We start from the raw sequence: 26,362 nt of genomic DNA, 5'->3' as shown, positions 1-26,362 counted from the left end.
GAGGCAATGATCGCTGAGATCTTGGTTGAAAACAGCAGAGGTATATTTGGAGGGCAAGTTGGTTAGGATGATATCTATGAGGGTGCCTGTGTTTACGGATTTGGGGTTGTACCTGGTGGGTTCATTGATCATTTGTGAGAGATTGAGGGCATCAAGCTTAGATTGTAGGATGGCCGGGGTGTTAAGCATGTCCCAGTTTAGGTCACCTAGCAGCACGAGCTCTGAAGATAGATGGGAATCAGTTTAAGGCACAGCTGGGGGCAGAGGGCGGTCTATAGCAAGCGGCAACGGTGATTGACTTGTTTCTGGAGAGGTGGATTTTTAAAAGTAGAAGCTCGAATTGTTTGGGTACAGACCTGGATAGTAAGACAGAACTCTGCAGGCTATCTCTGCAGTAGATTGCAACACCGCCCCCTTTGGCAGTTCTATCTTATTACAGTTACAGAAAATGTTACAGTTAGGGATGGAAATTTCAGGTTTTTGGTGGTTTTCCTGAGCCAGGATTCAGACATGGCTAGGACATCCGGAAGATGGCAGAGTGTGCTAGGGCAGTGAATAAAACAAACTTAGGGAGGAGCTTCTAATGTTAACATGCATGAAACCAAGGCTTTTACGGTTACAGAAGTCAACAAATGATAGCGCCTGGGGAATGGGAGTGGAGCTAGGCACTGGAGGGCCTGGATTAACCTCCACATCACCAGAGGAACAGAGGAGGAGTAGGGTAAGGGTACGGCTGAAGGCTAAAATAACTGTCCGTCTAGTATGTTCATAACAGAGAGTAAAAGGAGCAGATTTCTGGGCACGGTAGAATAGATTCAAGGCATAATGTACAGACAAAGGTATGGTAGGATGTGGATACAGTGAGGGTAAACCTGTGCATAGAGTGACGATGAAAGAGATATTGTCCATAGAAATATCATTTAAACCAGGTGATGTCACCGCATGTTCGGTAGGTGGAACTAAAGTGTTAACTTCTTTGGGATGGGGGCAATATTTTCACGTCCGGATGAAAAGCGTGCCCAAAGTAAACTGCCTGCTACTCAGGCCCAGAAGCTAGGATATGCATATAATTGGTCGATTTGGATAGAAAACACTAGAGTTTCTAAAACTGTTAAAATAACGTCGATGTGTATAACAGAACTGAAATGGCAGGCAAAACCCCGAGGACAAACCATCCTCGCCCCAAAAAATGTCATCCTACCACTGATTTCGGAAAGAAAGTCTGTTGTAATAGCATGAGGGGGCCACAACAGGCCCTTCTGTTAGCTTGCTAGCCCCGGCCCAATAGTTGCCTCACTCGGCTACACATGCGTCTCGCTAACGTCAATATGCCTTGTCAATTGCTGTTTTGGTTAGTATTTATTGCCTTTTTTCACTGTAGAGCCTCTAGCCCTGCTCAATACGCCTTATTTAAATTCTTGCGGATTAGTGGGACGCTAGCATTTCCGGTGAAATTGCAGAGCGCTAAATTAAAATTAAATTACTATAAATATTAAACTTTCATTAAATCACAAGTGCAATACATAAAGCTTAACTTGTTGTTAATCCAGCCTCCGTGTCAGATTTCAAAAAGGCTTTACGGCGAAAGCAAACCATGCGATTATTTGAGGACAGCGCCCAGTGCACAAATGCATAACAAATCATTTTCAACCAGGGAAATGCGGTAAACCAGGCCAATTAGCAGAATATGTATAGTGGCCAAAGAATTTGTCCGGTTGGCCTCTTAAGCTAACAGTGCGATGTGCTCTGGACAGCTAGCAGGCCGCGGCTAGCATGCTAGCGGGTGGGATTTCAGGGGATGACGCGATGGCGGAGCCAGTTGAGAAAAACCCCATTGGGCGAATCACGTCGGTGGTCCAGTCGTGATGAGTCGGCGGGGGTCCAAGCCAGTTGGAAAAAATAGGTATTGTAGCCCAAGTAGTGGCTGGTGGACCTCTTTGGCTAGCCGGGAGATGGGCCTAGCAAGGCTAGCTCCAGGATAATTGGTTATTGCTTCGGGACAGTGACGTTAGCAAGGAGTGGCCACTTGAATAGCAGCTAGCTAGCTGCGATGATCCAGGTGGGAAAAAAAAGGTTCAGAGCTTGCGGTAGGAATCCGGAGATATGGAGAAAAATAAGTACGATTTGCTCTGGTTTGAGTCTCGCTGTGCAGACTGGTGAGAGTTGTCCATGCTAGAGGTGGCTGATGACCGCTAGCAGTGGCTAGCTGACTACTAGCTAGTAGCTAGTTAGCCTGGCTGGCTTCTGTTGGGTTTCCGGTTCAGGCAACGGTTCAGACGACGGATCAGCAGGGCTCCGTATGGTGTGTATAGTGGCCAAAGAATTTGTCCTATGGGCCTCTTAAGCTAACAGTCCGATGTACTTTAGACAGCTAGCGGGCCATAGCTAACTAGTAGCCAGTTAGCTGGTAGCCAGTTAGCTGGCTAGATTTTGATGAGTTGATGAGTTCTTAAGTATAAAAATAGCAGATCCATACCACATTGGGTGAGGTGGGTTGCAGGAGAGTATATTCAGTTCGTAGATAGAAAGTGATATTAAAATATTAAATATACACTGCTCAAAAAAATAAAGGGAACACTTAAACAACACAATGTAACTCCAAGTCAATCACACTTCTGTGAAATCAAACTGTCCACTTAGGAAGCAACACTGATTGACAATACATTTCACATGCTGTTGTGCAAATGGAATAGACAACAGGTGGAAATTATAGGCAATTAGCAAGACACCCCCAATAAAGGAGTGGTTCTGCAGGTGGTGACCACAGACCACTTCTCAGTTCCTATGCTTCCTGGCTGATGTTTTGGTCACTTTTGAATGCTGGCGGTGCTTTCACTCTAGTGGTAGCATGAGATGAAGTCTACAACCCACACAAGTGGCTCAGGTAGCGCGGCTCATCCAGGATGGCACATCAATGCGAGCTGCGGCAAGAAGGTTTGCTGTGTCTGTTGGCCTTTGTGTCCAGAGCATGGAGGCACTACCAGGAGACAGGCCAGTACATCAGGAGATGTGGAGGAGGCCGTAGGAGGGCAACAACCCAGCAGCAGGACCGCTACCTCCGCCTTTGTGCAAGGAGGAGCAGGTGGAGCACTGCCAGAGCCCTACAAAATGACCTCCAGCAGGCCACAAATGTGCATGTGTCTGCTCAAACGGTCAGAAACAGACTCCATGATGGTGGTATGAGGGCCCGACGTCCACAGGTGGGGGTTGTGCTTACAGCCCATCACCGTGCATTTGGCATTTGCCAGAGAACACCAAGATTGGCAAATTCGCCACTGGCGCCCTGTGCTCTTCACAGATGAAAGCAGGTTCACACTGAGCACATGTGACAGACGTGACAGAGTCTGGAGACGCCGTGGAGAATGTTCTGCTGCCTGCAACATCCTCCAGCATGACCGGTTTGGCGGTGGGTCAGTCATGGTGTGGGGTGGCATTTCTTTGGGGGGCCGCACAGCCCTCCATGTGCTCGCCAGAGGAAGCCTGACTGCCATTAGGTACCGAGATGAGATCCTCAGACCCCTTGTGAGACCATATGCTGGTGCGGTTGGCCCTGGGTTCCTCCTAATGCAAGACAATGCTAGACCTCATGTGGCTGGAGTGTGTCAGCAGTTCCTGCAAGAGGAAGGCATTGATCCTATGGACTGGCCCGCCCGTTCCCCAGACCTGAATCCAATTGAGCACATCTGGGACATCATGTCTCGATCCATCCACCAACGCCACGTTGCACCACAGACTGTCCAGGGGTTGGCGGATGCTTTAGTCCAGGTCTGGGAGGAGATCCCTCAGGAGACCATCCGCCACCTCATCAGGAGCATGCCCAGGCGTTGTAGGGAGGTCATACAGGCACGTGGAGGCCACACACACTACTGAGCCTCATTTTGACTTGTTTTAAGGACATTACATCAAAGTTGGATCAGCCTGTAGTGTGGTTTTCCACTTTAATTTTGAGTGTGACTCCAAATCCAGACCTCCATGGGTTGATAAATTGGATTTCAATTGATTATTTTTGTGTGATTTTGTTGTCAGCACATTCAACTATGTAAAGAAAAAAGTATTTAATAAGATTATTTCATTCATTCAGATCTAGGATATGTTATTTTAGTGTTCCCTTTATTTTTTTGAGCAGTATATATACGGGAAAAAAAACAAGGAAAAACGATTTTTACAAGGGACAGGAAGGAACAAGACAAAAACACACGTCCGACTGCTACGCCATCTTGGAATTTAATACATATATTTATGTTTTATATGCAGGGTGCATTTGTAAAAGAGACCGAGGTCTCAATATGTCTTCCCTGTTAAAATAAAGGTTAAATAAAACTAATGAAAATAAATACTGAATACAAAAACTAAATCAAATTGTGTTGGTCACAAGAGCCGAATACAGCGGGTTTAGACTTTACCATGAAATGCCTGAGTACAAGCCCTTCCCAATGATGCAGAGTACACACATAAATAAAATACAAATTAAAATAGTAACACAAGAGGAATAAAACACACAAGAATGGAGCTATATACAGGAAGTATCAGATCAATGTGGAGCTATATACAGGCAGTACCAGTACCAGATCAATGTGCAGGAATACGAGGAATTGGAGGTAGATATGTACATGAAGGCAGGGTAAAGTGACTAGGCATCAGAATAGATACTATCCTGCATACTGTATACTGTATCTAGACACTGAATTGTATGTGGTACTCTTACTTCAGTCACGACAACATACTGTATAACTACATGTTAAACTGTAGGCAACCAACAACAACTATACATGTCAAGAGAACAGTGTTCCACTGGAGTGTTGTGATGAACAGTGAGAGATGAAAATGAGTATGAAAGTGTCAAGTGGAGCTTGTCAAACCCCACTCATGTATGAATATTTCACTAGCATCACACACACACGCGTCCGCACGCAGACACACACACACCACAAACCAGCCCTCCTCGCTTCGATTCCCCCGGCTCAGAGAAGAAAGAGGCCCTCCGACGGATACCTGTCTCCTGCTTCATCTCACAGCCCAAATTTCAGATGGCATGAATGACAGGAGGAGCTCTCCAGTGCTGCCAGCGCTGCCTTATGGGGGAACTTGAGCGGTCTCATAGGAGGAGCTCTCCAGTGCTGACAACGCTGCCTTGCGAAAGAACTGGAGCTTTCGCCCACATCACACTGCTGCCAGAAACCAGGCTACGCCCATGACCGACACACACAGAAACAAATACTGTACCGCACAAACAAGTAATACACACTCACCCACTCAATCACTCACAAACGCACATAGACGCATAGGCAAAGAAACATTCAGCAAACAAACACACATAAGCATGCATGCACGCATGCACACACATACTATAGGTGCACACACACACGGGCACACAAACAGTCGGCACACACAAATTTCACACGAGTACATTGAGTAGGGAGCACACACACACACACACACACACACACACACACACACACACACACACACACACACACACACACACACACACACACACACACACACACACACACACACACACACACACACAGGCAAACACACACCAAGGATCCAGCAATATTCCAAACATATAGAATAGCACACACACACAAACACACACACACACACACACACACACACACACACACACACACACACACACACACACACACACACACACACACACACACACACACACACACACACACACACACACACACACACACACACACACAGGCAAACACACACCAAGGATGCAGCAATATTCCAAACATATAGAATAGCACACACACACACACACACACACACACACACACACACACACACACACACACACACACACACACCTTGAGCAGAGCTTTTTTGTATAATGTGTCTCCTGACAGTTGTCAAGGTGGTAAAGTACCGCTCCCTTTGCAATCAGGCACATCTCTCACAGGAAACATAGATATTCACAGAGCTACTAGGTCTTTCCTCTACTACATGACAGATCATAATGTGGTTATAGTAGCCAGGGAAATCCTACAAGATAATACTGTATACGTCCCGTCTCACGGTCAGCCATTTTCTTACATTACACAGCATTCCCTGTTTCCCTTTTAGTTGTATTTCGTATGTTAAATGCGGAGATTTAAAGATCGCAATTAAGGCTGGAAGAATTAAGGCTGGAAGAATGACCGTGTAATCGTGTAACTGACAATCATGGATGAAGACCGTAATGAAAATAAAAGAAACCGCAAACTGGACGAATAGCTGAGTGAAGAAGGGACGGCCGGGGATTTTTGCGGTTGAGTCCATTCCCGCAGTTACATGGACTCTTTACAACATGATGAAACTTTGTTTCTCCTTGCTGAAACAAGCAAGGTGTTGTAGCAAATGAGTCTTTGGTTGCCTAGGTAATGCCTCCTTTCTGCAGCAGCACATGCAGTCAGGAGCTATACAAATTATTATAACGGTGACCACGGTCATTTGGCTGACCAATAACCGTCATCCAAAATTCCATGACCATCACAGCCCTAACTGTAATGCAATATTGATCAACATACAGTATATATTTTAAAACCCACTTTTAATGAACCACAGTATGGAGACCAGGGAGTGGGTCACTAAGATAGTAAATCCATCCTGATGTACTTACTTTTACTGCTTATCCTATGGGCCATTATAGGACTCTCCTCTCTCTCACAGGTCAAAGTGTCGATGCTAGAAAAGGGAAAAATAAACATTTGGATGTTAAATCACTGTGGTAAGAAAACCCACACAGACTCAGTAAACACACAGTAAAACACTAGTGTGTGGTGGTGCGAAAGAGAGAGAGAGGGAGAGAAAGAGAGAGAGAAGAAAGAGAATGAGAGACATTGATTTTCCCCCACCCCGAAGTGCCAGTTCATCATTCCGTGAGACACTCTCTATCGATCCTTCGCCTTTAGTTTGTTTGTAATTTTGGGGGCTTAAAGCTGGTCGCTATGATAGATCCCTCTGTATACCATTTGTCTCCTACATGAAAAATGGACAGATCAAAGGATGTGTGGAAATGACCTCATTTTCAGAGTTGTTTGATCTTCCCTTCGGTTGGTCTTTCAGCCTTGTTTTTAAACTTCTTTATTTTGTTATTAAACCTTTATTTAACCAGGAAAATCAGTTAAGAACACATTTCTAAGCTCTGTCCAACCTTTTAAAATGGTGCTTTAGCTGGTATGCAACCATATAGTAATAACACAGGAAAAATGAGTTGAGTATAACCCCAGAAAACCAGGAACATTCGCAGGACATTAGCTAACATTCACATGAACTTCTAGTTAGGGTGTTATCTAACACTAAGCTGGTAACATCCTAAAAACATATATATATTTATTATTTTTTTGGGGGGGGGGGGTTAAATGAAATATCCTTGGAATGTTATCCTAACATTTACAAAAATGTTGTGCACTACATCTATAACAACCACCACAGAAAATTCCCCTAAAGTTCTTATTAGGTTTCCAGGTAATGTAATAACAAAATGTATTCTGGGAATGTTCTTGCAACATAGTGAATGTTTTATACAATCATTGTACAATCATCAGTACAACTTGACAGTATTTGTGTTATTAGGACTTTTTGGGCAACCTAATGAACTAGAAACATTCACAGAACGTTGGTTTGCTGGGATTACTTAAGAAAATTGGAATCATCTTTGTAAAATACAACTGTAAGTACATCCCTAGACCAAGATCATTCATGGTAACAAAACCAAATTACTTCACATTTTCCTTTTGAGGTGATTCAATTATTCTGATATGTCTGATGGTTAAGACAGATATCTTTCCCCCTTTCAATATTCAGGACTACTGAAAACTAGAACATACCTTTAACTATCCATTTCGGTTTAGCCCGTGTTCATAAATTTTAGTCTCATTCCTCCCCCATCCTCGAGTCTATCCTGATTTCCATTCAGTGAGCAGTCGCAGAGACGTTGGGTTTTCATCCACCCACACACAACCTCCAACTGCCCCACCTCCCTACCTCCCAACCCCCACCCACACACACCGTGGACCTGCCTTCCCTTCCTGGAGCCAGAGAGCATCATATCGTGACCTAGCACCACCTCTCCAGATGCTAAAAGATACCCTGAGGTTATCATGTGATGTATGACAAAGCTTAGATTACAGTAGAGATCACGAAAGGAAGGAAGCTCCCTGCACAGGAGAACCCAACAAATATAAACATTGGCTGCTGCTAGCTTCAGTGTCTCTTATCTCTCTCTTTTTAGGCCTGTATTGAAACTGTTCATTTCTGATGAATATGAGAGACAACCAGTTTATGATCATGGAGGTCATCCAATAAATCAATGGAGAGGTGTAACAGCCATTTCTCCCAGCCAGCACAGCCCTAACTCAGCCCTAACAGCCCTAACTCCCCAGGTTTTATAACGTAATTTGTGCCTAATGGCCACACTCATTAGTGGCATCTCCAAAACACACTCTGGTCATTACCGAGCACATTTGCAGTTTAGGCTTCATGCCGGCATTGTCACTTTAAGTCATCCGTCACATTCCCTGGCAGTTGGCTCCACAAATGAACAAAAAGCACAAATCGTATCCTAATCTGTGACTATCGTTATCTGCATACAATGCCAGCCAGCTTGTTTTGACACGTCTGTTTTATCAGTGTAGCGAGAAACCTGGTTTGAAACAACATCCATCATGTCGACTCAATGCTGTGGCCACTTGAAGACCACATAGTAGTAGGCAGGCGGAGGTGCAGTGTGAATGGTATACTTTACCTTAGTAAACCTCTAGTGAATGGAGAGAGGAGAAAAAGAGTGCTGAGAGAGAGTGATAGTGGAACAATAGGAGAAAGAGAAAGAGTGGGATAGTAGGAGACATTAGCTCTCTTTCTCTTTCATAAATTGTACTGCGGTCAGATACAGACCAAAGTTACCATGGGTTTTCTGGACCAAAAAAGGGTCTAGGTGGTGGGTGTGGCATGGGGCGTGGAAGCAGTCGGACCGTGGCTGAATTTTATATCAAATTTTAAAGGCCCCCATCTTGGCAGTGTAGATACATTTTTTAATTTGCCATGCAGCTGAAAGCAAATGTTGCAGTTTTTAAGCACATTTCTTGGAATTCTATGCATTTTGACATGGTTAATGCTGTGTTCTTTTGCTCAAACATAATAAATCTATTCTGCTAAATCCATTGGTTTTTGTAATTTTTAATTCTCCCTGACTGTCTAGCTTTATTATAGTGATTGTTCGTTTTCAAAGATTATATTATAAAAAAATATATAGGTCCATTATCTTTCCTACATACCTTATATTTGCTTTTAGTCGTTTAAGTTTACACTGGAAACATTTTACCATCCCGAAAATATATATTTTTTAAATATATATATATTTTTTAAATATATATATATAAATATATATATATATATATATATATATAAAATCAAATATATATATTTATAAACAAAATATACTGAAAAAAACTAGAAACGCAACATGCAACAATGTTAAAGCTTTTACTGAGTTACAGTTCATATAAGGAAATCAGTCAATTTAAATAAATAAATAAGTCCCTAATCTATGGATTTCACATGACTGGGAATACAGATATGCATCTGTATTTGTATTTGTATTTGTATTTGTATTGGTCATTGATACCAAAAAAAATGGTAGGGGCATGGATCAGAAAACCAGTCAACATCTTGTGTGATCACGATTTGCCCCATGCAGTGCGACACATCTCCTTCGCATAGAGTTGATCAGGCTGTTGATTATAGCTTGTGGAATGTTGTCCCACTCCTCTTCAATGGCTTTGCGAAGTTGCTGGATATTGGTGGGAACTGGAACACGCTGTTGTACACGTCGATCCAGAGCATTCCAAACATGCTCAATGGGTGACATGTCTGGTGTGTATGCAGGACATTGAAGTACTGGGACATTTTCAGATCCAGGAATTGGGTACAGATCCTTGCGACAAGGGGCTGTGCATTATCATGATGAAACAAGAGGTGATGGCAATGGATGAATGGCACGACAATGGGCCTCAGGATCTCGTCACGGTATCTCTGTGCATTTAAATTGCCATCGATAAAATGCAATGCATGTGTTTCTTGTCCGTAGCTTATGCCTCCCCATACCATAACCCCACCGCCACCATGGGGCACTCTGTTCAAAACATTAGCATCATCAAACCGCTCGCCCACACGAAGCCGTACACATGGTCTGTGGTTGTCAGGTCAGTTGGACGTACTAACAAATTCTCTAAAATGACATTGGAGGCGGATTATGGTAGAGAAATTAACATTAAATTCTCTGTCAACAGCTCTAGTGGACATTCATGCAGTCAGCATGCCAATTGTACGCTCCCTAAAATCTTGAGACATCTGTGGCATTGTGTTGTGTGACAAACGGCACATTTTAGAGTGGCGTTTTATTGTCCCCAGCACAAGGTGTGCCTCTGTAACGATAATGCTGTTTAAGAAATCAGCCAAGACCTCAGAAAAAAAATGGTAGACCTCCACAAGTTTGGTTCGCTCCAAAACCGCCATAAAAAAGCCAGACTACGGTTTGCAAATGCACATGGGGACAAAGATCGTACTTTTTGGAGAAATGTCCTCTGGTCTGACAAAACAAAAATAGAACTGTTTGGCCATAATGACCATCATTATGTTTAGAGGAAAAAGGGGGAGGCTTGCAAGGCAAAGAACACCATCTCAACCGTGAAGCATGGGGGTGGCAGCATCATGTTGTGGGGGTGCTTTGCTGAATGAGGGACTGGTGCACTTCACAAAATAGATGGCATGATGAGGCAGGAAAATGATGTGGATATATTGAAGCAACATCTCAAGACATCAGTCAGGAAGTTAAAGCTTGGTCGCAAATGGGTCTTCCAAATGGACAATGACCCCAAGCATACTTCCAAAGTTGTGGCACCAAGACTCTTCCTAGAGCTGGCCGTCTAAGCAATCGGGGGAGATGGGCCTTGGTCAGGGAGGTGCCCAAGAACCCGATGGTCACTCTGACAGAGCTCCAGAGATCTTCTGTGGAGTTGGGAGAACCGTCCAGAAGGACAACCATCTCTGCAGCACTCCACCAATCAGGCCTTTATGGTAGAGTGGCCAGATGGAAGCCACTCCTCAGGAATAGGCACATTTCAGCCTTGGAGATTGCCAATAGGCACCTAAAGACTCTCAGACCATGAGAAACAAGATACTCCGGTCTTATGAAACCAAGATTGAAATCTTTGGCCTGAATGCCAAGCGTCACGTCTGGAGGAAACCTGGCACCTCCCAAGGATTTCAATAGCAGAAAAATCCCTGGTTACAACCTCAGAGCTGTGGGAAACACTGTCCACACTCTGCAGAAACCTCTCCCAAGTCCTTGAAGCTCAAAGTGTTCCAAAGAGAAATGTCAGAATCTTAAGTGCAACCATGCTATTTGATCAGGACATAGGATACCTAATACCAATTCTGATTTTCTTCCTAGAAGATTGAGGGAATTGAAGTGTGGGTGTGCAACAGCTCCCATCCAAGTAAGAAATAGAGCAGGAGTGTGAAAGAGAGAGAGAGAGAGAGAATGAGGAGAGAGAGAACAAGGAGAGAGAAATAGAGAACAAGAGAGAGAGAAGACAGAGAACGACCAAGAGAAAGAGAGAGAGAGAACGACAAATAGAGCAATAGAGAGAGAAATAGAGAAATAGAGAGAGAGAGTGGGTGGAGAAACATGTTGGCTATCCTTTGTCAACTGCTCAGTGCCATTTAATGGCCTGTAAACTCCTTTGCTGGAAAAGAAAAGGCAATTAGCATACTGAGTGGATTACAAGATTGCTCTGACTCCTGGATTAATGTGTGCACTTAATCGTCTCATTGCTAAGCGATTCTTGGATATGGCTATCCAAGGGGAACACATTTCTTCATTCTCTAAACCCTGTAAAGCTCAAACATTAAAATGGATTTCTTCTGTCTCACCAAAGATGCACTCCTTCACAAAACTCCCTCACAATATCTTTAGAAGTCGAGTTGTTATTGTTTTGTTGGTTGTTGCTGTACACCCTCCAACAACAGCAACTTCCCTCAGTTAAGTAAAGCAGTGTTTCTCGATGTCCTTGAATGTAAAAGCCATACATTCTATTTCTCTGATGCACGTACCACACACCTCGCAACAATCTTCATCACAGTCTCTGCCACCCTGCAACTCTGATCAACTAGGAAACTTGGTGCTCTCTCTCTCCCCATCTGCAGGAACTGCAGCTTCACCCCCTATCTTCCCCCTTCCTGGCTTTGATATGATCTTTAATCCACAGCTACTCACCTCACCTCCAAATCCTTCACTGACAGTGTCAACCCAGAAATGAAAAGAGCTGATAACTTTGCAGCGCTATCACCCAGCACCGAGGCAGGCGACACACACTTACACACACTCTCCCAGGATGGTAGCTTCACCTAAACGCACACACACACAGAGCCACACACACACCTGACACTCACACACACACACACAGATTACATTACTGCATTCAATATTCCAGGTAAACATTTTCAGATGGTGCAAAAAAATCAGTTTGATAAAACCTTGCCCACCCATGTGAAAAATTCCACCCAGGCCATTAGAATGTAAAATAACCTGATAACAACTGCAAGTTCAGTCCCAGAAAGTTAGGTTTACCCTGTTTACGACATAGCCTTGTCATGAGCACTAACAGTGAGCCCTGCTTCATTTCTTTGGTTATCTATGGAGATTTCCATCTCCGTTTTGATTCTCTGCTGTTTCCATCCCTGCAGATAAAGAGCTTTGGGGATGCGCTGCACTCCCCTCCTTCAGAAATTAAAGAGCTGATTCACAGCTTTCTGTTAAAAGGAGCAGATGGTGGAGACATGCCTTTGGTTCCCCAACCAGTGTTGTTCCCCAGCCCCCGCTAGACCACCGGCGCTGCTACTGGGCTAGGCTGGGCTGGGCTAGACAAAGCAGCTAGGCCTTTGTTGTAGTTCAGGTTTTACCTGTTATCTTGCCTCTTTTCTAGCTAACTTCCTTAGAGAGAGGGAAAGAAAGGGAGAGGAAGAAAGAGCAAGAGGGGGAAAGAGAGAGAGAAACATGGTGAGAGAGAGGAGGAAAGGCAGAGAAAATGATAAAGACAGAGAAATAGAGGGAGAAAGAGGTGGATTGGTAGAGTTGGCAAGAAGAGAGAGAGAGAGAGAGAGAGAGAGAGAGAGAGAGAGAGAGAGAGAGAAGCTCTCTGGGTGCATAAAGAAAGCATTTTCTCTTTAGAAATCAATAATGTCTCAGTGCTGTGAGGATCACCAGCGTCGACATCGCCTCCAATTTATTCATTCATTTCTCCAAATGATCTACTGCTTCCTCGCTCTCTTTTCCTTTGTCGCTTTATCTGTCTCTCTCTGTCTACCTCTCTGGAGGTAGTCTCTTTGGCTTGTTAAGATCAAATTCAAATTCAGATTGCGTTATTGGCATGAAATACAATTTGTAGATATTGCCAAAGCATTATAGTGGTACAGCATTTCAGTAAATACAGTATAATGCAATGAGGTTAATGAAATACAGTTAATTTCAGTAGTAATAATAACAATAGTACATATGTGACCCATTTCAGGAAACTATGCGAATATTGCAAGTCCCGACTTCACAGGAGAGCCATTTTAAAGGTTTTTTTTTTTGGGGGGGGGGGGTTATCAAAATGCGTTTTCTGGCAGAAATGCCTGTGAACTTTCATGTGCCTTAATAACCAACTTGTATGCCATATGTAAAAACGAATAAAAAAATTCAATTACGAACCTTGTTGGTTAACCTGTTGGGGGTAGGGGGCAGTATTGACACGGCCGGATAAAAAACGTACCCGATTTAATCTGGTTACTACTCCTGCCCAGTAACTAGAATATGCATATAATTATTGGCTTTGGATAGAAAACACCCTAAAGTTTCTAAAACTGTTTGAATGGTGTCTGTGAGTATAACAGAACTCATATGGCAGGCAAAAACCTGAGAAGATTCCTTACAGGAAGTGGCCTGTCTGACAAGTTGTTGTTCATCTTGGCTCTTTTTATTGAAGACTGAGGATCTTTGCTGTAACGTGACACTTCCTACGGCTCCCATAGGCTCTCAGAGCCCGGGAAAAAGCTGAATGATATCGAGGCAGCCCCAGGCTGAAACACATTTACGCTTTTGGCAAGTGGCCGATCAGAGGACAATGGGCTTAGGCGCGTGCACGAGTCGACCCCGTGCTTTATTTTCTTTCCTCTTTTTACCTAAACGCAGATTCCCGGTCAGAATATTATCGCTTTTTTACGAGAAAAATGGCATAAAAATGGATTTTAAACAGAGGTTGACATGCTTCGAAGTACGGTAATGGAATATTTAGAATTCTTTTGTCACGAAATGTGCCATGCTCGTCACCCTTATTTACCCTTTCGGATAGTGTCTTGAACGCACGAACAAAACGCCGTTATTTGGACATAACAATGGATTATTTGGGACCAAATCAACATTTGTTATTGAAGTAGAAGTCCTGGGAGTGCATTCTGACGAAGAACACCAAAGGTAATAACATTTTTCTTATAGTAAATCTGACTTTGGTGAGTGCTAAACTTGCTGGGTGTCTAAATAGCTAGCCCTGTGATGCCGGGCTATCTACTGAGAATATTGCAAAATGTGCTTTCACGGAAAAGCTATTTTAAAATCGGACATATCGAGTGCATAGAGGAGTTCTGTATCTATAATTCTTAAAATAATTGTTATGCTTTTTGTGAACGTTTATCGTGAGTAATTTAGTACATTTTTAGTAAATTCACCGGAAGTTTGCGAGGGGTATGCTAGTTCTGAACGTCACATGCTAATGTAAAAAGCTGGTTTTTGATATAAATATGAACTTGATTGAAGAAAACATGCATGTATTGTATAACATAATGTCCTAGGTGTGTCATCTGATGAAGATCATCAAAGGTTAGTGCTGCATTTAGCTGTCTTCTGGGTTTTTGGGACATTATATGCTAGCTTGAAAAATGGGTGTCTGATTATTTCTGGCTGGGTACTCTGCTGACATAATCTAATGTTTTGCTTTCGTTGTAAAGCCTTTTTGAAATCGGACAGTGTGGTTAGATTAACGAGAGTCTTGTCTTTAAAATGGTGTAAAATAGTCATATGTTTGAGAAATTGAAGTAATAGCATTTCTAAGGTATTTGAATAACGCGCCACGGGATTCCACTGGCTGTTACGTAGGTGGGACGATTTCGTCCCGCCGGCCATAGAGAAGTTAAGCCACAGAAAAAGTCAGCAACCATCCCAGTAACCATGATTGGCTGAGATAATGAGTGAGCTGGACATGCCAAGAGAGGAGTTCGGATTGGTCTGCCATAAAGAAGGCTTCTGTCTATATTTACATTTTTGTTCATTTAGCAGACGCTCTTATCCAGAGCGACTTACAGTAGTGAATGCATACATTTCATACATGGCCCCCCCGTGGGAATCAAACCCACAACCCTTGCATTGCAAACACCATGCGTTGCAAACACCATGCTCTACCAACTGAGCTACAGGGAAGGCTGGTCTGTGTTGGTAATCCTGTCGAATGCTGATTTTTTTTATGTATCGTGTAGTGGAGCTGCGTAAGTGTTGCTCTCCACTTTCTGGAGGATCGAGTTTTGAAATCAGTGGAATCAAAATATGAAAGCTAAAGAGATGGAGAAAACACCTGTCTCCGGATTACATCTTCAAACTAAGGGCAACCATGGCATGGCAGGGAGACACGTCCATCATGTATGATGATGTATACAGGTAAGATAGTCTAGCTAGCTGCATTTTCAGATATTACACGTTTCTAATTTTGACAGGAAGTGGTTTCATTTCAAGCTGAAGTGTACTGTTAGCTAGCTAGCTAACATTAGCTGGCTGGCTCCCTAGCTAACGTTACGTGTATTACGTTATTATTCGTATCCCAGAACCGTTTGCTTTGCTAGTTAGAGCCTAATGTTAGCTAGTTAACATTGAACCTAGTTGGTTAGCTCACAGCAGATACATGCAGGGTAGTAACAACATGATTTGGCACTATGTTTATTGTTGTTTAACTAGCTAATGTTAGCTAGCTGGTTTGTTAGCTAACGTTACATGACTTGTGGGATCTTACACGTTGTTTACCAAGATAGGTTCATTGTTTACCTAGCTAGCTAGCTACATGTCTTAAGCTAAAGTGTACTGTAAGCTAGCTAGCTAAAGTTAGCTGGCTGGCTCCCTAGCTAACGTTACATGTATCACGTTATTATTGGTATCCCAGAGCTGTTTGCTTTACTAGTTAGAGCCTAATGTTAGCTAGCTAACATTGAACCTGGTTGGTTACTTCCCAGCAAATTCATGCAGGGTAGTAACGACATGATTTGGCACAATGTTCATTGTTGTTTAACTAGATAATGTTAGTTGGCTGACTCGTTAGCTAACGTTACGTGACATGTGTGATCTTACACATTGTTTATCTACCTAGGTTCATTGTTTACCTAGCTAGCTAGCTACATGTTTAAGCTAAAGTGTACTGTTAGCTAGCTAGCAAACGTTAGATGTATGATGTTATTACACCCATTGAATATGGCCGGTGTCAATAAATGTCGGCAAAAAAGTGTAATGAAATTGTTGCCAGAAAAGCTGGTTAGGCTATCTAGAGGTAAACAAATCATCGGCCAGAGCGTCAAGTGTGCAATGTAAATGCTCCAAGAGCGAAGCAAGATGGGTGGGGCTAAAGCTTAAGAGGGTGTGAACGATACTGAATGTAGACAAAGAAGAGCTCTTCACTAGACACCAAAACATTCAAAGGCCATTTTCTCAAAAGTGAGTATACAAGTTGATCAACTTTCAAAGCAGAATTACTTTCCCATTGTTCCTCAAAAATGCAGTGTGTGGTATACCATTTTGTAGCTCTGAGTAGCTACTTTTATCCAATGTAAAAAACACAATTTCGAATTTTGCTACATAAGACCAAGTCCAGGTGGTGAGTCACATATAATCAAGTATACAGGTACAACACTACAGCTGTTGATCTCTCTAACCGAGCAGCATGACTTTTGCCTGAAAACAACAGGACGGAACAGAGGTCTTGAAACCCTGGCTGATGTCTATACAGGTTCATACATCATCATTAGTTTAACATCTAGGGTTAGGCCATACGTGGTGAAACTGTTACAGTAAATTACTACATGTGACTCGGTTCAGGAAACTAGGCGTATGTCATACGTCAGTACTTCACAGGAGAGACATTTTAACATACATTTTTTATCAAAATGCATTTCTTGGCAGAAATGCCTTCTCGAACATGTGAACTTTCATGTGCCTTACTAACAAACTTGTATGACATCTGTAAATATAAATACAATTGTTACATTACGAGCCTAGTTGGTTTAGCCATGAAAAAAGTCAGGAAAAAAGCAAGCCATGATTTGCTGAGATAATGGATGGGCTGGACATGCCAAGAGATGAGTTTGGATTGGTCTGCCATGTAGGACGCTTCTGTCTATAACATGATCTGCTCAGTATGTGTAGGCCATCCTTTCTAATGCTGCTTTTTTTAATATCACGAAGAACTGCAAAAGTGTTGCCCTCCACTTTCTGGAGGAACGAGTTTTAAAATCAGTGGAATGCCCGGTGGAAGCAGAGTATGATAGCTTAGGAGGGAGTCGAAAAGAGAACACACAGAAGGCTGTTGTATAAAACACCTGTCTCTAGATTATGTCTTTAAACTAAGTGCAACCATGGCATTCGTGAAAGAGCGGGAGAAGAGTTCATCCATCTTTACGGGTAAGAGAGTCTAGCTAGCTACATTTTCAGATATTATACATTTTTCATTTTGTTAGAAAGTAAGTTTTATTGCAAGTTAAAGCGTACTGTTAGCTAGCTAGCTAATGTTAGCTGGCTGTCTCACTAGCTAATGATACATGTATGATCTTTGCAGTAATATTACCATTTGCATTGCTAGTAATAGAGCCATTTGCATTGCTAGTTATAGCCTAATGTTTGCTAGCTAGCTAACATTGAACCTAGTTGGTTAGCTACCTTCAGATTCATGCAGGGTAGTAACATTACGAGTTGGGATTATGGTTAACTGTTTAGCTAGCTAGTGCCATGTCTGAACAAAAGACATAGACCACTATGCAAGTAACCATTTCACTGTACAGTTTACACCTTCTGTATCCTGTGCATGTGACAAATAAACTTAGATTTGATTTGATATAGTGTGTGTTTACCAGAGATGGAAATGTGAAGAACAACATGACCTGCACCAAAGTCAAATTAGGATATATAACATTAGAACAATGAGACAGTGTCCAAGTTCTAAAATGCTCTGGTAAAATGCCCAGCTTTTATTTTGTCACAATTACATCCATAAGCTATTTTCTGTAATTAGCTCACCATTAACTTAAATGGTGAGCTAAATAATGATCTTATTGTGACTTTATTTTCCTGTAATAATTAATACAAATTAGCTAAAGTTAAGACGTTGTCAGCTATAGGATATTGTCATTATTTGAACTAGCTAGACAGCTAACTTAACGTTAGCTACAACGCCTTGCAAAAGTATTCATTCCCTTGGCATTTTTCCTATTTTATTGCATTACAACTTGTAATGTAAATGGATTTTTATTTGGATTTCATGTAATGGACATACAAAATAATGAAAAAATAAAAACGGAAAAGTGGTGCATGCATAAGTATTCACCCCCTTTGCTATGAAGCCCCTAAATAAGATCTGGTGCAACAAATTACCTTCAGAAGTCACATAATTAGTTAGATTGCACACAGGTGGACTTTACTTAAGTATCACATGATCTGTCACATGATCTCAACACCACTAAGCAAGGGGCACCATGAAGATCAAGGAGCTCTCCAAACAGGTCAGGGACAAAGTTGTGGAGAAGTACAGATCAAGGTTGGGTTATAAAAAAATATCAGAAACTTTGAACATCCCACGGAGCACCATTAAATATATATTTTTTAAATGGAAAGAATATGGCACCACAATAAATCTGCAAAGAGAGGGCCACCCACCAAAACTCACGGACCAGGCAAGGAGGGCATTAATCAGAGAGGCAACGAAGAGACCAAAGATAACCCTGAAGGAGCTGTAAAGCTCCACAGCAGAGATTGGAGTATCTGTCCATAGGACGACTTTAAGTCGTACACTCCACAGAGCTGGGCTTTACGAAAGAATGGCCAGAAAAAAGCCATTGCTTAACCTGTTGGGGCTAGGGGGCAGCATTTGCACGTCTGGATAAAAAAAATGTACCCGATTTAATCTGGTTACTAATCCTACCCAGTAACTAGAATATGCATATACTTATTATATATGGATAGAAAACACTCTAAAGTTTCTAAAACTGTTTGAATGGTGTCTGTGAGTATAACAGAACTCATTTGGCAGGCAAAACCCTGAGACATTTTCTGACAGGAAGTGGATACCTGATGTGTTGTATTGACTTTAAACCTATCCCATTGAAAAACACAGGGGTTTAGGAATATTTTGGCACTTCCTATTGCTTCCACTAGATGTCACCAGCCTTTACAAAGTCTTTTGAGTCTTCTGGAGGGAGATCTGACCGAACAAGAGCCATGGAACGATGATGTCCCATTAGACACCTGGCGCGCGAGTTCATGTTGGGTACCCTCGTTCCAATACGTTATAAAAGAGTATGCATTCGTCCACCTTGAATATTATTCATGTTCTGGTTAAAAAAGGCCCTAATGATTTATGCTATACAACGTTTGACATGTTTGAACGAACGGAAATATATTTTTTCCCCTCGTTCATGACGAGAAGTCTGGCTGGCTTACATCATGTGCTAACGAGACGGAGATTTTTGGACATAAATGATGAGCTTTTTTGAACAAAACTACATTCGTTATGGACCTGTGATACCTGGAAGTGACATCTGATGAAGAGAATCAAAGGTAATGGATTATTTACATAGTATTTTCGATTTTAGATCTCCCCAACATGACGTCTAGTCTGTATCGCAACGCGTATTTTTCTGGGCGCAGTGCTCAGATTATTGCAAAGTGTGATTTCCCAGTAAGGTTATTTTTAAATCTGGCAAGTTGATTGCGTTCAAGAGATGTAAATCTATAATTCTTTAAATGACAATATAATATTTTACCAATGTTTTCTAATTTTAATTATTTAATTTGTGACGCTGACTTGACTGCCGGTTATTGGAGGGAAACGATTTCCTCAACATCAATGCCATAGTAAAACGCTGTTTTTGGATATAAATATGAACTTGATAGAACTAAAAATGCATGCATTGTCTAACATAATGTCCTAGGAGTGTCATCTGATGGAGATTGTAAAAGGTTAGTGCATCATTTTAGCTGGTTTTATGGTTTTGGTGACCCTGTCTTTGACTTGACAAAACATTACACACAACTCTTGTAAATGTACTGTCCTAACATACTCTAAATTTATGCTTTCGCAGTAAAACCTTTTTGAAATCGTAAAACGTGGTTAGATTAAGGAGATGTTTATCTTTCAAATGGTGTAAAATAGTTGTATTTTTGAAAAATTTGAATTTTGACATTTATTTGGATTCAAATTTGCCGCTCTTGAAATGCACCTGCTGTTGATGGAGTGCACCACGGGTGGCATGCTAGCGTCCCACCTAGCCCCAAGAGGTTAAAGAAATAAATAAGCAAACACGTTTGGTGTTTGCCAAAAGGCATGTGGGAGACTTCCCAAACATATGGAAGAAGGTACTATGGTCAGATGAGGCTAAAATGGAGCTTTTTGGCCATCAAGGAAAACGCTGTCTGGCACAAACCCAATACCTCTCATCACCCCGAGAACACCATCCCCACAGTGAAGCATGGTGGAGGCAGCATCATGCTGTGGGGATGTTTTTCATCGGCAGGGACTTTGAAACTGGTCAGAATTTAAGTAATGATGGATGGCGCTAAAAACAGGGAAATTCTTGATGGAAACCTGTTTCAGTCTTCCAGAGATTTGAGACTGGGACGGAGATTCACCTTCCAGCAGGACAATGACCCTAAGCATACTGATAAAGCAACACTCGAGTGGTTTAAGGGGAAACATTTAACCTCTTGGGGCTAGGTGGGACGCTAGCGTGCCACCCGTGGTGCACTCCATCAACAGCAGGTGCATTTCAAGAGCGGCAAATTTGAATCCAAATAAATGTCAAAATTCAAATTTTTCAAAAATACAACTATGTTACACCATTTGAAAGATAAACATCTCCTTAATCTAACCACGTTTTACGATTTCAAAAAGGTTTTACGGCGAAAGCATAAATTTAGAGTATGTTAGGACAGTACATTTACAAGAGTTGTGTGTAATGTTTTGTCAAGTCAAAGACAGGGTCACCAAAACCATAAAACCAGCTAAAATGATGCACTAACCTTTTACAATCTCCATCAGATGACACTCCTAGGACATTATGTTAGACAATGCATGCATTTTTAGTTCTATCAAGTTCATATTTATATCCAAAAACAGCGTTTTACTATGGCATTGATGTTGAGGAAATCGTTTCCCTCCAATAACCGGCAGTCAAGTCAGCGTCACAAATTAAATAATTAAAATTAGAAAACATTGGTAAAATATTATATTGTCATTTAAAGAATTATAGATTTACATCTCTTGAACGCAATCAACTTGCCAGATTTAAAAATAACCTTACTGGGAAATCACACTTTGCAATAATCTGAGCACTGCGCCCAGAAAAATACGCGTTGCGATACAGACTAGACGTCATGTTGGGGAGATCTAAAATCGAAAATACTATGTAAATAATCCATTACCTTTGATTCTCTTCATCAGATGTCACTTCCAGGTATCACAGGTCCATAACGAATGTAGTTTTGTTCAAAAAAGCTCATCATTTATGTCCAAAAATCTCCGTCTCGTTAGCACATGATGTAAGCCAGCCGGACTTCTCGTCATGAACGAGGGGAAAAAATATATTTCCGTTCGTTCAAACATGTCAAACGTTGTATAGCATAAATCATTAGGGCCTTTTTTAACCAGAACATGAATAATATTCAAGGTGGACGAATGCATACTCTTTTATAACGTATTGGAACGAGGGTACCCAACATGAACTAGCGCGCCAGGTGTCTAATGGGACATCACCGTTCCATGGCTCTTGTTCGGTCAGATCTCCCTCCAGAAGACTCAAAACACTTTGTAAAGGCTGGTGACATCTAGTGGAAGCAATAGGAAGTGCCAAAATATTCCTAAACCCCTGTGTTTTTCAATGGGATAGGTTTAAAGTCAATACAACACATCAGGTATCCACTTCCTGTCAGAAAATGTCTCAGGGTTTTGCCTGCCAAATGAGTTCTGTTATACTCACAGACACCATTCAAACAGTTTTGGAAACTTTAGAGTGTTTTCTATCCATATATAATAAGTATATGCATATTCTAGTTACTGGGTAGGATTAGTAACCAGATTAAATCGGGTACATTTTTTTTATCCAGACGTGCAAATGCTGCCCCCTAGACCCAACAGGTTAAATGCCTTGGAATGGCCTAGTCAAAGCCCAGACCTCAATCCGATTGAGAATCTGTGTTATGACTTAAAGATTGCTGTACACCAGCGGAACCCATCCAACTTGAAGGAGCTGGAGCAGTTTTGCCTTGAAGAATGGGCAAAAATCCCAGTGGTTAGATGTGCCAAGCTTATAGAGACATACCCCAAGGGACAAAATGTGGCTCTACAAAGTATTGACTTTGGGGGGTGAATAGTTCTGCACGCTAAAGATTTCTGTTTTTTTTGTCTTCCTTCTTGTTTGTGTCATACAAAAAATATTTTGCATTTTCAAAGTGGTAGGCATGTTGAGTAAATCAAATGATATCAACACCCCAAAAACTATTTTAATTCCAGGTTGTCAGGCAACAAAATAGGAAAAAGGCCAAGGTGGGTGAATACTTTTGCAAGCCACTGTAGCTAGCTAACAAGCTACAAACTAACTACAACATTGTTCAGAAAGTTGCTTTTAGTTGCTAGATTGACATATATTATATTCATTTTTAAAAGGATGGGTTATTGGTGTTAAAATACACCAGTTATGCTGTTTTGGACCACCAGGCTGCCGATGTCATGCAGTGTGTAGTTTTTGTGTTAAAAATGTTTCTCCACGACAAGTTTGATGTCGGACTTCAATAGAATGTTTATGATGTCACTGTCGACAGAGATGTCGATAGACGTAGTAGAGACCAGACTTTCGTCTTGAAATCTTTGGTTGTTTAGTACACTACCGTACTCACTCTGTTTAGCACATGGCCTTATATGTGAATCCTTAAAGAGATGGGTGGGGCTAAGGCTTAAGAAGGTGTGAATGATGCTGAATGGGTGTAGACAAAGAAAAGCTCTCCAGTAGGTGTACAAAACATTAAAGGGCCACTTTCTCAAAAGTGGTTTACAAGTTTATCAACTTTCAAAGCAGAATTACTTTCCCATTGTTCCTCAACTGTAGTGTATGATATAACATTTTCTAGCACTGAGTCGCTACTTTTATCCAATGTAAAAACACCATTGAAAATGTTGCTATATAAGACCGAATCGAGCCAGTCTGTCACATATAACCAATGTTAGATGAAGTAGATAACTGGGGAGACCCATGAGGCGCCGCACAATTGGCCCAGCGCCGTCCGAGTTAGGGGAGGTTTTGGCCTTATCCCATGGCTCTGTAGCGACTCCTGTGGCGGGCCGGGCGCATGCACACTGACATGGTCGCCAGTTGGACGGTGTTTCCTCCGATACATTGGTGCGGCTGGCTTCTGGGTTAAGCGAGCAGTGTGTCAAAAAGCAGTGCAGCTTGCCAGGGACATGTTTCGGAGGATGCCCGGCTCTCGACCTTCGCCTCTCCCGAGTCCATACGGGAGTTGCAGCGATGGGACAAGACTGTAACTACCAATTGGATATCATGAAATTGGGGAGAAAAATGCGTAAAAAAAGTATATATTATATATATTAATATAATATATATTACAAATTATATATATTTTTAAATGAATACAAAAATAGATAACTGATCATGATGTTGTACAAAGCACAACGTGCACAGTTGAAATGAGAATCACTAGTTCCATGTATTCCCCTGCTGCTGTTAACCACAAAGTTTCCCTGGAACTCAGCTGTGCTCCATCCACTGTGCTGTGCACTCATACACACCTACTGTTACAAATGCACAGACATTACATAAGCATTCAATACTCAGCTGAGCTAGAACACCACATTGCTGAACACAACACCTACCACAGAGCAGTCACTAAACACATCTTCGTTCATTCCCCTCATTTTCATCATTAGCCATAGAATCAGGGTGCGTCAACGCAGCAAACAATGCATGCCACGAACAGATGCCACCTTCCGCTGGGGCTCCAGAGAGAGCGAGAGGGTGGGTGGAGGACATGTAGCATCAGACACACCACATGCTCTGCTCCTCTGTCCCAAACCCCCAGCTGAATCCCCAGCCAAACACCCAGCCAAACAACTCAGGTGATGGGTAAGCAATCGGAAGAATTACTCGACGCAGTGCTGCTAAATCTGGGAAATGAATGGGTATATGAATAAACAGATGGGGTTTTATTGGAGGTGTTGTTCAAATGTGGGTCTGCCTTAGTTACCACAGAGAACCTTGTTTTTTATGATTAGAATTAGCAGTAATACAAAACTGTTGAAGTTCAGAGATTCTCAAAAGGTCAATGAGGTGACTTTGGGATACAGTTTTGGACTCTTTTCCTCCCAGTGATATTTTTCAGGGAATGTTTTGAACACAGGTAGCAGGATGTGCAAGACATACAATTTGGGGTTGAGCTTGCATGAGTGTGTGTGCGTGTGTGTGTGTGTGTGTGTGTGTGTGTGTGTGTGTGTGTGTGTGTGTGTGTGTGTGTGTGTGTGTGTGTGTGTGTGTGTGTGTGTGTGTGTGTGTGTGTGTGTGTGTGTGTGTGTGTGTGTGTGTGTGTGTGTGTGTCCATTGGAACACCATTTCTGCTGAGTCACAATAAACAGTATCTCAATGTGAAGCACTCACTCAGCAACTTTAATGCTGCTGCCGCTAACAAAGGGGTCAGAGATTACAGTAATTTCACTTCTCAGCATCGATATTCACAACTTCTCTGGGGCAATGAAACCCTGTCCAAAGTTATAAAAGGGATCTGTTATTTTTTGGTATGCATGGGCCAACTCTGCCAAGCGAATGCACTGTGTTGCACATTACACACCTCCGATCTCCCAATCTCAGTGTAAAACAGCACAGGCCGGAACAGGTCGACTCAGTATTAATTCAGTGTTCAAACTCAAAACCACTGAAGTCAGCTCAGGTTTATTATAGTTAATACATTATCTGCTTGTTTCACACAAGGGAAGAGCTTATTCAAATGGAAGAGGTACAGTAAATAAATAGCCTACCATGTCTCATGTCTTTAAGACTGGACTCATACTGAGCCGGCGACTTTGTGAAGGAGAACAGGCAGAGGATGCCTGGTAGGTAAAGGCTGTTTAAAGAGAGTGTTGCTTCCACCAAGCTTCTGATAGCATAGTGTTACATGAGCTGAGAACGACATTGCTCTAATACTAGACCCATAGCTATCTAACAAACGTAGTACAAGGCTCTTTGCAATGCACAAATTACATAATCAACCAACATCAATTGTCCTCTGTCTGAGCAACAGTAAAAGACTAAAGCAACACTAAAAGCCATTGAATTGACACCTCCACACACCCAATACTGACTACAATACAATCCACCATCACCCCTCTAGACAATGACATGGCAACTCCAATTACAATATGCAGTTGAAATTCTAGGAAATCAAACAACGGTTTGACATTACATTTTTTTGTCAACGTGAGAGAAAAACCTTGATATGAAAGGTTGACAGTGTTTCAACTTAACAAAGAGGTTACGTCCCAAATGGTACCCTATTTCCTGCATGGTGCACTAATTCTGAGCAAAGCTCCATGGGCCCAGGTCAAAAGTAGTGCACTAGATAGGAAATATCGTGCCATTTGGGATGTAGCCGTCATATCCAATAGCAGATGAAGGTCACCACTCAGAATGCAGGCGTAGGTGAGCCTGTCCGCTTCCAGAATGATAAATACATTGGCCACTTTTATCGGGGAACCAATAATGCACAGTAATCTCTTTTGTTTATTTCTTTCCCCAGACAATTAAATTCTCCATTAATGCCGTGTGTATTACAAGGACATATGTGCGTGGGTGTGTTGGGATGAGTGAGTATGTTTGAAAAATAAAATGCTCTTCTGTCTCCCCTTGATGGCACTTCATTTTGAAAAGGCACTCTTGAATGTGATGCATACATGCTTTATGTGAGCACCTGTTTACAATGTACTGTAATGCTCCTTGTCCATCCCACTGCAATACAGTATGACTG

General features: G+C 42.0%; 1 protein-coding gene across 1 annotated transcript in view; it reads right to left on the bottom strand.

Annotated features, from left to right (window-relative positions):
- mgat4c (mgat4 family member C) overlaps positions 1-26,362 on the bottom strand; it is a 205,974-nt gene that overhangs the window by 104,433 nt on the left and 75,179 nt on the right. The window contains exon 2 of the mRNA XM_014125695.3: positions 6,617-6,681. The gene's annotated coding sequence lies outside the window, so the exon portion shown is untranslated. The remainder of the gene's footprint in view (positions 1-6,616; positions 6,682-26,362) is intronic.

The sequence above is a fragment of the Salmo salar genome, chromosome 10 (assembly GCF_965601325.2).
Source record: "Salmo salar chromosome 10, fSalSal1, whole genome shotgun sequence".
Classification (NCBI taxonomy): Eukaryota; Metazoa; Chordata; class Actinopteri; order Salmoniformes; family Salmonidae; genus Salmo; species Salmo salar.
Note: the sequence above shows the minus strand (reverse complement) of the source record. Positions and strands in the feature narration are given on the sequence as shown.